The 16,355-nt window shown below is 36.8% G+C and overlaps 1 pseudogene across 1 annotated transcript; it reads left to right on the forward strand.

The window, feature by feature from the left end:
• Window positions 1–535: 535 nt before the first annotated feature.
• LOC121246490 lies at window positions 536–15,308 on the forward strand (annotated as a pseudogene). Its single transcript, XR_005937121.1, has 30 exons — window positions 536–922; window positions 1,996–2,200; window positions 2,971–3,059; window positions 3,200–3,278; window positions 3,448–3,575; window positions 4,146–4,244; window positions 4,373–4,481; window positions 5,962–6,041; window positions 6,136–6,363; window positions 6,449–6,514; window positions 7,406–7,522; window positions 7,670–7,867; window positions 8,064–8,180; window positions 8,305–8,364; window positions 8,698–8,784; window positions 8,944–9,027; window positions 9,123–9,257; window positions 9,359–9,421; window positions 9,501–9,605; window positions 9,715–9,827; window positions 9,954–10,206; window positions 10,393–10,529; window positions 10,617–10,895; window positions 10,981–11,983; window positions 12,224–12,708; window positions 12,803–12,973; window positions 13,054–13,239; window positions 13,800–13,922; window positions 14,472–14,582; window positions 14,832–15,308. The product of XR_005937121.1 is annotated as a clathrin heavy chain 1-like (transcript).
• The last annotated feature ends 1,047 nt before the right edge of the window (window positions 15,309–16,355 follow it).

Here is a 16,355-nt window from a genome sequence, read left to right on the forward strand (position 1 = left end):
TATGTGTGTATATAATATCTTGTGCATGGGAGAACGTCAAATAAAGTGTAACCAAATAGTTTATATTGGATCCTCTTTTGAATGAGAAAGATTTGCCCCCGCGTGGGCAATGGCCACTATGAGGCTTACAACGAGTATATTCACTTCTTAATTACAAGTGACAAAAGAAATATGGTCTTGAAGACCGAAAGCCAATGACTAAAAAGAAAGTAACAATTCTGTCTGGGTCGGGCAAGCCAGTCACTCTATGCCTGTTTAGATTTAGAAATGAATTAAGATAATTTGTGAATAATAGAATAAAATATTATTAAAATATTATTTTTAATTTTATTATCGTTTTAAGATTTAGAAAAGTTAAATTCTTTATTATATTTTATGTAAAATTTGATAAAATTGTAATGACGAAATGAGATGAATTGAATTGATTTGAGTTTCTAATAAGCCGAAATATAAGTTTGGTGGATCCATTTTATCCCGGACCCGGAACCGACCCGGCATCTATAAAACCAATGCAAGAAAAGCAATGCCTCTCGTCTCCAGGCTGGCACATCTTAACACGTCTCTTCCTTTCTGACGAAGATTTTTTTTTTTTTCTTGTTTTAAATTTTGTTATTCCATCTCTCACATGCTTTCCTAGTGGCTTGTTTATGCCATCTCTGCTCCTCTTTACACCGTTGCAGTTACCTTCGCTTTCCACTCGTTAATCCGAAATTCGCAGCTTGAGTTTCTCCCGTCTCGCTGTAGATCTCTCCCTCTCCTTCCTACGGAGGGTTACAGGGTTTTGTCGCTGCTTCAGATCTTGCAGCGATTCGAATCCACTGTGAGCTGGGATCTGCTTCTCCATCGGTGATCTGATTACATCCACAGCTGAGCCACCATGGCGGCCGCCAACGCTCCCATCACCATGAAAGAGGCCTTAACTGTCAGTTCTCTACCTCTCTTTTTCGCTACAGTTGCAATGATTGCTCTTATAGCTTTGCGAAGAGTTTGAAACGATAGCTGTCTTTTGAGCTGAAACAGCATTGATGGCATAATTACGGTGGTTTAGTTATTAATTTTTTGTTCAATTTCGATTCTACGTCAAATACTGTGCTATGACTTCCGCGATTCACTAATCTCACAGTGCTTTTAAGGTCTGGTGTGCATCATATTTTCGATGGATTTGAAATTTCTGATTTCTACTCAGATCTGTAATTATTCCATCACTTTCTTGAAGTTGATTCATAATTTGTCTCATAGGACAACTTATTAAAAAAAAAAAAAATTGTCTCGTCGGATATAATTTCACCATCTATTTTCTGACTGCATTTTTTTTGCGACAAGTTAAGTTCGATATAATCAAGCATACATGGAGTATACATCAGATTTATTTAATTAGATAAATTAGATGAAGAAAATCGTGCAAGGTAAAACTAGAATAACATAAGTGAGCTTCCATCCAATGGTAGAGTGAATTGAAAAAGAAATCCTTGAGGCCTCTCTAATACGTTGTGCTGTCTTCAAAGCTTCGGTCATTTTTTCTTCTCCTTAATACACAGCATCATACAAAACAATGGAGTATGATAACTAACAAACCGTCCTTGCCAGAGCATTAACCAATCTGCTACCCTTCTAGCCCCATCCATTCTGGCTCAAAAAAATACAAAACAACTTGTCATAAAGTGCTAGCAACATTACAATGGAGTAAAGATGATCTGCAAATTCCCAATTCCTCTTACACTTACAACACCATTCTATCACCATAACATGTCTCTTCCTTAAAGTATCTATGGCAAAGATATGATGTGATCTGATTTGTATATATCCATTCATTAAGTTGGAATTAATCTATAAACTGAGTTACCAAGCGTGGACTTGTGAGATATGACATGGTTGCAGTTACCTAGATCTGTGTGATGTTATCTGCTTAGTATATATGTGATCTAATCTGATATGATTTCATAAGCAGTAAATACAACCAGAGTTCTGAACTGTTATGATTTGATGTGATTGCAGTTACCCAGCATTGGGATTAATCCGCAATTCATTACATTTACTCATGTTACTATGGAGTCCGATAAGTATATATGTGTGCGGGAAACAGCGCCACAGAATAGCGTTGTTATTATTGATATGAATATGCCGATGCAGCCTTTGAGGAGGCCTATCACTGCAGACTCAGCCCTTATGAATCCTAATTCTAGAATCCTTGCTTTGAAAGGTAGGATTTGGATGTCAGTTAACTATTCGCTTTATGGATATAGAATTGTGTGTGGAATTGGTACTATGATTGGACTACTATTTGTTGCTTCTCATGTCATGCAATCTTAGATCTTGGGAAATTTTGTCATTTATTGTTATATACTTTCTTCTTAACATGCAACCAGTTTAACGTCAAGCATGAGAGCTCATGGATCTATTTTGACCTAAACATTGTGGTCGAATTTGTTTATGTATGCAACTAGTTAAACCAGTGTGTTCATGCCTAGTTTTTTTTTTTTTTTTTTTTTTTTTTTTTTTTTTTTTTTTATTGGCACCGGGTGTCCAGGAATAGCGTCCCGACTAATCCCGGGGGTGCACAGACTCTCGGCAAGGAGTTTCCCGCAAGTGCACTTCGGGTAATTCAAGAGGAAAATCCCCCAGTCCGATGGCCCCTAGAGATTGTTTGCACCCAAGGGGATTTGAACCTTAGACCTGTGGGAAGCATACCCCCAAGCCCATGGCCTTTACAACTTGAGCCATCCCCTAGGGGCTTGTTCATTCCCAGTGTTACTACTCGTTTTTCTATCTTTCCTCAACTGCTCAAGTATCTTAGCATTCAAGGTTAAGCTAGAATTTAACTTTTGGCATGCACATTGTGGCATGTCCTAATTTAGCTGCATTTTATCTGTTACTTTAAAAACTAATATATGCATATTTATATTTTAGGTTTACGCACACTCCTATTATTCTCTGCACTCACATTGTTTTATCTGTGATATTTCTGTGAAGCCCAACTCCAAGGAACCAATCAGGATCATTTGCAAATATTTAACATTGAGATGAAAGCAAAAATGAAATCTTTTCAAATGCCTGAGCAGGTGAGAATTTTAATACGGTAGCTTCTCTGCTATAGCTTATGAGATATCTTTTTTTTTTTTTTTTTTTTGTTCTGCGGGTTTATTTTGATACTTTGAGATTGAAATCATTCCTGAATCAAGTCCCCATGCTTCCTGTATAGATCGTGTTTTGGAAGTGGATTACAGTAAAGATGCTGGGCCTGGTGACTCAGACCTCAGTGTATCATTGGTCCATTGAAGGTAAAATCCATTTATTTAACCTATTTCGGTATACTTATCAGAAAACCTATTTCAGTGTCATGCTGCAATAATCTCTAAAGTTCTTGTTTCGGGGATATCTTCATATTTACCTTCATGTTTTGTTCTAATTGTTCACTGTTATATGGTCCTCACTGCATATCTGATGTAGGTGATTCTGAGCCAGTAAAGATGTTTGATCGAACAGCTAATATGGCAAACAACCAGATAATAAACTATCGATGTGACTCTTCTGAAAAGTGGTTGGTTTTGATTGGAATTGCTCCTGGTTCTCCCGAGGTATGTTTCTGTTTTTCTGTTCATGCCCATTCAAAGTTCCTCGCCTCGTATCAATGAGATCTAGGCTTCTAGCTAAGATGACACTTCCTTGAACATGGTGTAGGTTGAGATTATGGGTTTAAAATTCACTAAATGAATGTCTAATTTTGCAATAAAAAATTACTCAAGATTAGGATGTGCCCCTTCCGCTCTTAATAAAATTTTGATATCTTTACTCGTTAAAAAAAACTTGCCAATAAAAAGAGTTGGTTACATCAAATCTCTTTTGTATAAAGTACCTGATACCATCCAACGTTGAATGGAGTATAGAGAGCTGATTTACGAGTAAAAAGCTCGTTATGGTGAAAGTGAGAATATGCGTGGTCAAACTACATTTAATGGAACCCAATAAGCTCCAAGCTCACTGCATCGATCTAGCTAAGTTTGCCTGAATGATATCCTAAATTTGGTTGGATGCTTTGCAGTCCATGATTAAACTGCCTGCCTGAATTTATGGTATTTTTTCCGTGATAAGTTTATCAACTGTCTTGGTATTCTTGTTTTGACTTCCTCATCTGATTTTGATTATAGAGGCCACAATTGGTTAAAGGGAATATGCAACTTTTTTCCGTTGATCAGCAGCGCAGTCAAGCTCTTGAAGCACATGCTGCATCATTTGCGCAATTTAAGGTGTGAGGGTTTCCCTTTCCTAATCCTATTTTCACATTTTCACATTTTTTTAAGGTAACAAAATTCATTAAATGAGTGCAAAAGATAGAAAGTTTTATTGATGTCGATAAACTTATATGTTTTTACAGCTCCCAGGAAATGAGAATCCTTCTATTCTTATTTCCTTTGCCACAAAGACCCTCAATGCTGGACAGATTACATCAAAGTTGCATGTTATTGAGCTTGGTGCCCAGCCAGGTGAACTTGCTATTTCTATAACTGAATTTTTATATGGGATGTAATGAGTTTTAACTTCCTCATTCCAAACTCCATACGCATACCTAAGGCTTTCCCATTCCAAAAAATCTCTCTTTCTTTTAATATAAATATACATTCAGTTATGGATTAGGTGTTCTGGAATGGTAGCTGGGCTGCTGGAAGGAGGTGTCTTGGTTGTAAAATTTATTGTAAATTGCCTAATTTACTTATAAAAAAAATTGTCTAATTTCTGATGGATTGGGTCTATACATGTTGCCTAGATGAAAAGATCAATTGTAGATTTTCCCAGACAAATTTTTCTTTTGATAAGTAATTTTGCCCAAAAAACATATAAAAAAAGAAACAAAAAAGTCCAGGACAGGTGTGGGTGTGTTGCAAATTGCCGAGAGCATTGGCATTGGACTAGCCAAATGCCAATGCATCTTTATACTTTGGCTAGGCATGAGTAAAATCCTCTACATTGGACTAGCCAAACCAGTGAAACCACTAAAGTTCAATATATGAGCTACAGTAAATTAAGCTCCCTAGTCATCTTTGGCTAGACACTATTACTCACAAAAGTAATATTTTAATCATTTCCAACAACCATTATATTTTAATCTTATATCAGGTGTGCGGGTTTTGGAGTTTTTGACCCATCATACATTATATACATAAATGTTACCTTGCATGCCCTTTCTGTTTTGTAATATCTTACATCCATTTCAAAAATATATACGTTATTTTAATGTCTATATTATCCATTTCAACTTTGATAAATAATCCGTTAGTTTCTACTTTATTCTATTTCATTTTTCAACAGTATGTAATATATTTTGCCTGGGTTTTGTGGCATCTGGTGGTTGAATCCAGTTTGAAGAAATATATGAAGTGTATTTGCAAAATATTACAAATAAATTTTTTTGTAAAATATTATTAAAATATATAATATTATATTATTATTTTGACTTTAAGATGACTAGTCCAATGTGGATTCACCTAGCCAAAGGTTAATGCTATAGTCAAAACTTGAGGTTCTAACCAAAATTTAGACTTGGCAATGGCTAGGCCATTAATGGAGATGAGGAGAAAAATTATGGAAAATCATACTGGTTTAACATGGTTGTACTTTCAAACTATTGTTTAGATGCTTCGTATAAGTTGTGCTTCTTGTATGTAGTTCAATTTTTTTTTTCCTATGTTTGGGCTTGTCAAGATTGTATTGGAATTTATGGCTATAGGAAGAAGGAACTTGAGATTTATAAACATATCTGGTATCAAGTGGGAATCCTGGAGGCAAACTGTATTAATTTTCAGAAATTTTAGGGATCCTTGAAGGCAGACTATTTGTTCATAGAAGTTGTAGTTATCATTGATATATTATCACATATTTATATAGGTAAAAAGATTATCACATTTTCTACATCTGAAATTTTTTTGCATCCTTAATAACTATATAAATTTGCATTTTTTATGGTAGGGAAGCCTTCTTTTACAAAGAAACAAGCAGATCTCTTCTTCCCCCCAGATTTTGCCGATGACTTTCCAGTTGCAATGCAGGTATCAAAGTCAGTGGTATCAAAGTCAGTACTTTTTGGTACTTGTTCCAGTAAACTGCTGCAAAATTAATAGTCATGAATTTTTTAATTCACAGATATCCCACAAATACAGTTTGATCTACGTGATCACCAAGCTTGGGCTATTATTTGTTTATGACTTGGAGACTGCTACTGCGGTTTATAGAAATAGAATTAGTCCAGATCCAATATTTTTAACAGCAGAAGCTTCGTCGGTGGGAGGTTTTTATGCTATCAATAGGCGTGGACAGGTGTTGTTGGCTACTGTAAATGATCAAACAATTGTGCCATTTGTTAGTGGCCAGGTATATTCACCGGCTTGCATTTTTGTTTGTTTTATTATGGATAATTATTATTGTGTCTGCAAATGATATCTGTTTACATTTGCAGTTGAACAATTTGGAGCTAGCTGTCAATCTTGCCAAAAGAGGGAATCTTCCTGGAGCTGAGCAGCTTGTAAGCTGATTCTTTTTCCATCTTATAATACTGATTCTGTTAGTTCGGAAAATTTGGGCAGATAACAATTAGAGTCAATGTCAAAACTTCATAGTTATTTAAGGCAGTGATGCTAGCAAACGTGCTGCAGTTTGTGATTTGCTAATGCTTTGAAATATTGGCTTTTTTAATGATCAAGGCACCCTCTTTATGCATGTTTCTCATAAAAGACTCTTTTAGTGAGAATTATGGAACAGTTTCAAGTACTTTGTAGATTTTCTAAGCATACTAGGGCTGCCTAGCCTAATAGTGGAGATAGTTGTGATTCATTTATGATGTTGGCCCCCATTCTGTTAAAATTAACAGTGTGGTATGATTGCTTCCCAAGAATAAAAAAAAAAAAAAAAAATTGGGGTTTTGGGCTGTGGGAGTTGAGTTTAGCAAACCCCCATGCTCGGGAATTGTGTACCCCTCTCTTATTCACTGTGGAAGTGGGAATATGGACATTTATTATTGCTGTTGCAGTTCAGACCCTGGGGTCTCCCAATGATAGATAAATTATGTTTTTGTTGCATATATGGATTGGTAAATATGTTTTTTTAATTAAATTTTTTTATTCTTTAATATTTTTTAATATGTAAAAATTTTATTCATCAAATGCAATAGGTGAAGCCCATGTACACAGGATGTATACAAAAGAAACACCTAAATACATTCTAATACTAGGAAAACGAGGACAAAAACTCATGGACAGTCCCTCCATTAAGTACTTTTATTTATGCAACAAAAACATTGTGGGCTTAGCGTTTGAATTGCTGGTTATCTGAATATATGCTTAGCGTTTGAATTATTTATTACTGTGTGCCTTTTTGTGATACCAAAAATCCGGGGGTGCTTCGTTTTGGGTCTCAGGTTGTCCAACGTTTCCAAGAACTATTTGCCCAAACGAAGTACAAAGAGGCTGCAGAACTTGCCGCTGAGTCTCCACAAGGAATCCTTCGTACGCCTGACACAGTTGCCAAATTCCAGGTTTTACATTTTGATTTTCCAATCAAACACAGTTCATTTGTTGCTAATATTTCATAGCTTAAGAGTTTTGTTTTATGTTTCCTTCCTAAATGGAACATTTCCTGAAAGAGTCTTGGCATGTAAAGTTGGCATCTTGCTCTGTTTCAGAGTGTTCCTGTCCAAGCTGGGCAAACGCCACCTTTGTTGCAGTATTTTGGGACACTTTTGACAAAAGGAAAGCTCAATGCTTTTGAGTCGTTGGAATTATCACGCCTTGTTGTGAACCAGAACAAAAAGAATCTTTTGGAGAATTGGTTGGCGGAGGATAAGCTGGAATGCAGTGAGGAGCTAGGGGATCTTGTGAAGGTTTGATGTGCAATTTGAGATTCAAATATAGAAACACATTTCTGAAAAGAAATTACTGGTTACTGGTTTGCCTTATCCCTATGCTGCCATGCTTGAAATTATGTTGATGTTGTTTCTTTCTTTCTTTTTTTTTTTTTTTTTTTTTTTTTTTTTTTTTTCTGGTTGTGTTCATACTATTTATTCTGTTTCATTGTAGACTGTGGATAATGATCTTGCACTGAAAATATATATTAAAGCTAGAGCAACTCCAAAAGTCGTTGCTGCTTTTGCTGAACGGAGGGAGTTTGACAAAATTTTAATATACTCAAAACAGGTGAAGACATTCTTTCTTTTAAGTAATTGTTGCTATTGCAAATGATTGCATAATTATTATCTTCTTCGTTTTTTGTCAACTTATTTTGTGGTATGATTATATCATTGTTTCTTTTTTGCTTTAGGTTGGGTACAGTCCAGATTATCTATTTCTTCTGCAGACAATTCTTCGTTCAGATCCTCAGGTATTGCACTATTTCTCTCTGTGTTTGTATATTTTGTTGTTTTAGTACTTCAAGGTTGAAGCTTTAGCAAATCAGAGATCCTATTGGAGCCAAAACTTTTCCTTCTTACCTATGTTTTCCATTCACCTTTTTCTGAATAACTTTGTGTTGAAGTATAAAATCTTAAAACCATTTTTAATCAACATAATTTTAGCCCAGGACGGAGTTTATTTTCTGGAACTACAGAGCTAATACTTACTTTTGACATGTATGGAGCTGTTAGTTTTGCATTAAGTCCAGGACGGAGTTTTTCTTTCTAGAACTAACGAGCTAATACTTACTTTTGGAATGTAGGGAGCTGTTAATTTTGCGTTAATGATGTCTCAAATGGAGGGAGGTTGTCCAGTTGATTACAATACCATTACAGATCTATTTCTTCAGGTTTGTTGGCTCTAATGGTGCTTGAGTAGATATATTGATTTGATAATAAGGATGTGTGATATTCCATTGTTATTGCTTTAATGTTGTTTTTAATCACTGACAGGCTTCATATGTGTAAATTAATTTTCATTTTTGCTTTCAATTCTGTGATTTTAACAGAGGAATCTGATCCGCGAGGCAACGGCTTTCCTATTAGATGTTTTGAAGCCAAATCTTCCTGAACATAGTTTCCTTCAAACAAAGGTTCTCTTGATTCGCACCATTGTTTTTAAAGCTATCTGACTTCAGTTTGGATAACTGCTGCTGTTTTCAGCACTGTAACACTATCTTTTATATAGGTCCTGGAAATCAATCTGGTAACTTTTCCAAATGTTGCTGATGCTATATTAGCTAATGGAATGTTCAGCCATTATGACCGTCCTCGAATTGCCCAACTTTGTGAAAAAGCTGGTCTTTATGTTCGAGCTCTGCAAGTAATCTCCTCTTGAAGTTCTTCTTGTTCATTAATTTCTCTTTTTTTCTGTACATTCATTACTCACATGATTCCATGTTAAACATTTCACTTGTGATGCAGCATTACACAGAATTGCCAGATATTAAGCGTGTCATTGTGAACACACATGCAATTGAGCCACAGGTTCCTGTACTCCAATGCTTTTATCTTTAGGATATGATGGAGTTTTTAAACTTCCTACTAACCATGCGGTTCTTTACAGTCACTTGTGGAGTTTTTTGGCACTCTGTCACGTGAATGGGCTTTGGAGTGTATGAAGGACCTTTTGTTGGTCAATCTAAGAGGAAATCTTCAGATAATTGTGCAGGTAAACATCAATGTAGTGTGTTATGTGAAACTTTTCTGAATGAGCAATTAAATGAAGCTTACTTGTGCACTTATTAAAAAATGAAACTCCCGTATACTCGCCTGTGCAGGTTGCCAAGGAATATTGTGAACAGTTGGGTGTTGATGCATGCATAAAGATTTTTGAGCAATTTAAGTCATATGAAGGATTGTACTTTTTCCTTGGCTCATATTTGAGCTCCAGGTAAGCTACTTAATTGACAAAAATTAATTTTTGTTTGGTGGGTCATGGAACATCCATTTTACTATTTCTGATTCCTTTCACTTATAAATAAAATAAAATTCTGATTCTTTCCAACGTATGGAACAGTGAGGACCCTGACATTCACTTCAAGTACATTGAAGCAGCTGCTAAAACTGGACAAATCAAAGAGGTTGAGCGTGTGACCAGAGAGTCGAATTTCTATGACCCTGAGAAAACAAAGAACTTTTTAATGGAAGCAAAGCTTCCAGATGCGCGGCCCCTAATTAATGTCTGTGACCGTTTTGGATTTGTTCCAGATCTCACACACTATCTGTACTCCAACAACATGCTTCGTTACATCGAAGGTTATGTTCAAAAGGTATGAGATTTTTCAAGTGTTTTTTTTTCTTTTTATAGGTAATCAAGAAGTTTTATTCATAAGGAGAGAAGGCATAGCCCAATTTAAGTGTTATTTTTAGCACTTTGAACATTTGCAAATGTCTTTTCTGTTGTACGAATTTTACTCATTTCTTGTGCTTGCGACATTCTGTGTTCCTCTGAATAGGTGAACCCAGGGAATGCTCCTTTAGTAGTGGGGCAGCTGCTAGATGATGAGTGTCCTGAAGATTTTATCAAAGGCTTGATTCTTTCTGTACGTTCTTTGCTTCCGGTGGAGCCCCTTGTGGAGGAATGTGAGAAGAGGTGAAGTCCCAACTCTATTTTCATCCCTTCGTGTTCCTTTTTCCACCATTAATTTTGTTCTCATATAGATATATATTTTTATATTAGGAATCGACTTCGTTTGCTCACTCAGTTCCTTGAGCATCTTGTGAGCGAGGGAAGCCAAGATGTTCATGTTCACAATGCTCTGGGGAAAATTATCATTGATAGCAACAACAATCCAGAGCACTTCCTTACCACCAACCCCTATTATGATTCCCGTGTTGTGGGTAAATATTGTGAGAAACGTGATCCTACCCTGGCTGTTGTGGCATACCGGCGAGGACAATGTGATGAAGAGCTTATCAATGTCACAAATAAAAATTCTTTGTTCAAACTGCAAGCAAGGTTTGTGTTTTTTTTTTTTTTTTTGGTTTGTCTTACTAGGTGCAGTTGGTGCTTGAAGGCTTATTGACTCATACTTTGGTTGCAGATATGTGGTTGAAAGGATGGATGCTGATCTTTGGGAGAAAGTTCTTAACCCTGAAAATGTCTATAGAAGACAGCTCATTGATCAAGTTGTATCTACTGCTTTGCCCGAAAGCAAGAGCCCCGAACAAGTTTCTGCAGCTGTTAAGGCTTTCATGACAGCCGATCTGCCTCATGAATTAATTGAGCTCCTTGAAAAGATTGTGCTTCAGAACTCCGCATTCAGTGGGAACTTTAATCTGCAAAACCTGCTCATTTTGACAGCCATCAAAGCAGATCCATCTAGAGTTATGGATTACATTAATAGACTGGATAACTTTGATGGACCTGCAGTTGGGGAAGTGGCTGTGGAAGCCCAGCTGTACGAGGAAGCATTTGCAATTTTCAAGAAGTTTAATTTGAATGTTCAGGCTGTCAATGTCTTATTGGATAATATCCAAAACATTGAACGGGCAGTCGAGTTTGCATTCCGCGTAGAAGAAGATGCTGTTTGGAGCCAGGTAGCCAAGGCTCAACTCAGGGAGGGCCTGGTGAGCGATGCCATTGAGTCTTTCATTCGAGCAGATGATATGACTCAATTCTTGGACGTAATTCGTGCTGCTGAGGATGCAAATGTTTACCATGACTTGGTGAGATACCTTCTGATGGTTAGGCAGAAGGCGAAAGAGCCCAAGGTGGACAGTGAGCTCATCTATGCATATGCAAAGATCGATAGGCTGAGTGAAATTGAGGAATTCATTCTCATGCCTAACGTAGCTAATCTCCAAAATGTCGGTGATCGCTTATATGATGAAGCCCTGTATGAGGCTGCCAAAATTATATTTGCTTTTATATCTAACTGGGCCAAGTTGGCTAGCACTCTTGTGAAACTTAGACAGTTCCAAGGTGCCGTTGATGCGGCAAGGAAAGCTAACAGCTCAAAAACATGGAAGGAAGTTTGCTTTGCTTGTGTCGATGCAGAGGAATTCCGCTTAGCTCAAATATGTGGTCTCAACATTATTATACAGGTGATTGTTGCATTCTATATACTTCCTATGAAATTTGAAGGTCTAATTTTAATGAGCTTCAGTTGTAAGTCTGAAATTTGGGCCCTTGCAGGGTACAAGGATAACATTTGCTTTAGTGCTGGGCAAGATGCTATATACACCCACACATTTATATATTAAGCAAATCAGCATGTTATATATTGATAACGTACATATTTTTTCAACTCTCAACTCTATTTGCTGCGTGATGAATCTTAATAGGTGGATGACTTGGAAGAGGTCAGCGAGTATTACCAGAATAGGGATGCTTTAATGAGCTAATCTCCCTTATGGAGAGCGGTTTAGGTTTAGAACGAGCACATATGGGCATCTTCACTGAGTTGGGAGTTCTGTATGCTAGATACCGTCCTGAGAAGCTTATGGAGCATATTAAGTTGTTCTCAACCCGTCTCAATATTCCAAAGCTTATACGAGCCTGTGATGAACAACAGCATTGGCAGGAACTTACCTATCTGTATATCCAATATGATGAGTTTGATAACGCTGCAACCACTATAATGAATCATTCCCCAGAGGCATGGGATCACATGCAGTTCAAGGATGTTGCAGTTAAAGTTGCTAATGTGGAGCTATACTATAAGGCTGTGCACTTCTACTTGCAAGAACATCCAGACCTTATTAATGATCTTCTCAATGTGCTTGCACTTCGTGTGGACCATACACGCGTTGTTGACATTATGCGAAAGGTATTACTTGAGGTTTATGCTCTTGTTGGAATCTAAGTTATGACTCTCTTTGCTTGGCTCTAACTCTTGAGTTCTTTTTTTCATGTTATATCAGGCGGGTCACCTGCATCTTGTGAAGCCATACATGATTGCAGTTCAGAGTAACAATGTGGCTGCCGTGAATGAGGCTTTGAACGGGATATATGTTGAGGAGGAAGACTACGAGAGATTGCGTGAATCAATTGATTTGCACGATAACTTTGATCAAATTGGCCTTGCGCAGAAGGTGAGATGCAATGATTTTGCCTTGATGTTCTCTGTTAACTAGTCCAATTTCACTGGTCTCATTGTTATGTGTTTGAGCAGATTGAGAAACACGAGCTTCTTGAAATGAGACGTGTTGCTGCATATATATACAAGAAGGCAGGCAGGTGGAAGCAGTCCATTGCATTGTCAAAGAAAGACAACCTTTACACAGATGCCATGGAGACAGCCTCACAATCTGGTGACCGTGAACTTGCGGAAGAGTTGCTTGTTTACTTCATTGAAAAGGTACACAGCTAGATCCAAACTATATTTAGGCCTCGTTTGTTTTCAGGAAACTTCTCAACTTATCTCATCCCATCTCATCTAATCATTACAATTTACAATTTTTCTAAATTCCCATATAAAATAAAATAAACAATTCAACTTTTTCATATCCCAAAACAAAAATAATATTAAAAAAATCTATTCTAACAATATTTTATTCAATTTTTTAACTTTAATCTCAACTCATTTCATCTGCGAAAACAAACGAGGCCGTAATTTAGATAGTTTTTTTGGTTGGGTACACACTTCTTTAGACACTAATGATTTCATATGTCTGTTCTTCCTCCTCCTCTGGTAGTCCTGGAGTATATATGTCTGCTCCTATGAACAATCTACTTCCCTGATTTGGAAAAACACTCTCTCTCTTCCCCTTTCTCTGTCAAATTTATTGCTTTTACCTGTAGTCTTCAAGCTTGCTATTTTTAACACCTAGTGAACGAGGGTGTTGATATTCTTTTTGATAAGGGTGTAGATAATCTATGTTTTTAATTTTATTTTTTTATATCAATGTGCTTGTGCAGGGAAAGAAAGAATGCTTTGCTTCATGCCTCTTTGTTTGTTATGATTTGATCCGGCCAGACATTGCTCTTGAACTTGCCTGGATGAATAAGATGATCGACTTTGCTTTCCCCTATCTGTTGCAGGTGATTTACTTACTCCTATTCCATTATCTTTTTCCTGTGTAAGTTTAGGTCTAGGAGCTTAGCATGTTGTGCCAAATACTACTTTTGAGCTCTTCTTGCCACATGGATCTAGGATTGGTTTTTCTGGATTCCCCCATGTCACAGGTTTGATTTCCCCTGGGATCAAACTGCGATTTGAGTGGAGGCCATGGCGGTGGGTTGTTGTGGTAGTCTCCCCAGGGGTTTAGGTTCCATGGGTGAGTCAGTCCTAAGGGCTTTGCCATGGGGCGGTTCCCCCGTCATAAAAGGAAAAAAAAAAATATGTTTCTTAACCAAATCATGCTTCTGTTGTTGAATCTTTTGATTATTTTTATGGTGCCAGCTACCTTGCTAGTAGGATTTTGTGTTATATGAGTACATAATTGTGTTCAATATCAGGGAGTAAGAACGGAAAGTTTTGAAAAGCCCCGCCCTGGGAAAAAGAAAGGGGGGGGGGGGGGGGGGATGTTGTAGAAACATTGCCCTCCTATTGTTTTACAAACAATCTCACATTTTTCTTTGCCTTTGTAGTTTATTCGAGAATACACAGGCAAAGTTGATGAACTTGTGAAGTACAAAATTGAGGCTCAGAATGAGGTTAAGGCTAAAGAGAAGGAAGATAAGGATGTAATTGCGCAACAGGTAATCATTTCAAGACTTCTAGTCTGTTGATTTTTGAAAATTTTGGTCATCGTCTAGGGCTTTCTGAGAGTATTTTTATCCTCACTGCCTGTGTGATGGGACTTTTTATATTCTCTGGGTTTATATATCTTAGTCACATATTTCCCCAATCAAAATTTTAACCACTTTGTTGTTAGTTTTCCATTCATTTTTTTCTGTTCTTTTATTTGCAATTGATGAATAATTTAAGCATTGATTGATGTGATGCAGAACATGTATGCTCAGTTGCTGCCTCTAGCTTTGCCTGCACCTCCAATGCCAGGTATGGGAAGTGCACCAGGTATGGGAGGTTTTGCTCCACCACAACCTATGGGTGGAATGGGGATGCCTCCTATGCCACCCTTTGGCATGCCTCCAATGAGCAGCTTCTGATATGCAGGCAACAAGTTCAAGCAGCTGATGTTGAGAACATGGAGGGGCGAGGACAATCTAGCAACATGCTTGTGCTATTCTGTGGAGTTTTGGTAACTCCTTTTTTTTCTGTTGCAGTGGAGGTGTAGTTGAAATAATATTTTTTTTTTCCTGTTTTTATAAGGTTTGTGGATATTTGTGTAATATTCTTTTTGTAGTAGAGGCATTTTTTGGCTGCTGATAGAGGGCAAGCCGCTGATATTCTGTATTTTACTATTTTTGTTATGGTCTAGGAATCGTTCATTTATAATACGATAAAAACCCTATTGGTCATCAGCTATTATTTAGATATATATTATGGCGTGCTTTGATTTTTCTTAAACGGATGTATATTCGATTTGGTGTCCTTAATTTCTTTCTTCAAGCATCTGTATACTTGGGTGTAATATCTTCTCTGAGCAGTCTGTTGCGTGGGTATCATTACTCAGCCACCCACCTTTGTCACGCACCAACGTGACCAACGAGTCCCTTAAAAAGGACTAGAAGATGGCGGTATCTCTGTATCCAGTCATTGGCTTCAACTCAACGGTAAATCTGTCCTACTAATTTCTCTCGTTTAAACTGCGAACTTCTTTTTTCTTCTTTTTATGTTTTCTACGCTTTTCTGAATTAACTTCATTTTATCCGTCCAGTTGCCAACATCGATTGCATTTTTTAAGCATATTAACTAGGTATGTATGTTTTAAAATAATCTCAGTTGTGAATCGAAGTGGGTATTGGATGGTGGAAGAAGACAATGGTTGGTACTTGCTTTATTCTTGAGTTATTTCAGCCTAAATCAGAACCGAGGAGCTCGGTTTGGATTGAGATATGCTCTCAATTCTTTTTATCTTATTATTACAATTTTCATATAAAATATAATAAATAATTTAATTTTTTCAAATTTTAAAACAATAATAATATTAAAGAAATAATATTTTATTCATCTTTCACTTCAATTCATCTCATATCAACTTACTATCTAAACTTAAAAGTTTTTGTCTTCTTTTTTATTAATGAAAGATTTGGGCCCTAGATTCAATTTCGGTTACTTTTATAGAAGTGAAACCAAATGTGTTGGATCGTTGTCAGTGGTCAACAATTGCTGCTTTTCGTGCTGTTGTAACTTCAGAAAAGTGAAGTCACCAAATAAAAGTTCAGAGTATCCTAAACTCACTGCTTGGAATTCTTATTTCAAGTGGTCCGGCATGCATATCCATGATAGAAGATAAAGTTATAGTTATAGCTTGCTCTTGTAATGGTCTCCATAAAATGACTTTAGCTTACATTTTCATCGTGGTGGATCCATATCTCACTGCCAATTGGTTTGCTAAAATGCCACCT

This window comes from Juglans microcarpa x Juglans regia, chromosome 1S (genome assembly GCF_004785595.1).
Source record: "Juglans microcarpa x Juglans regia isolate MS1-56 chromosome 1S, Jm3101_v1.0, whole genome shotgun sequence".
Lineage (NCBI taxonomy): Eukaryota > Viridiplantae > Streptophyta > Magnoliopsida > Fagales > Juglandaceae > Juglans > Juglans microcarpa x Juglans regia.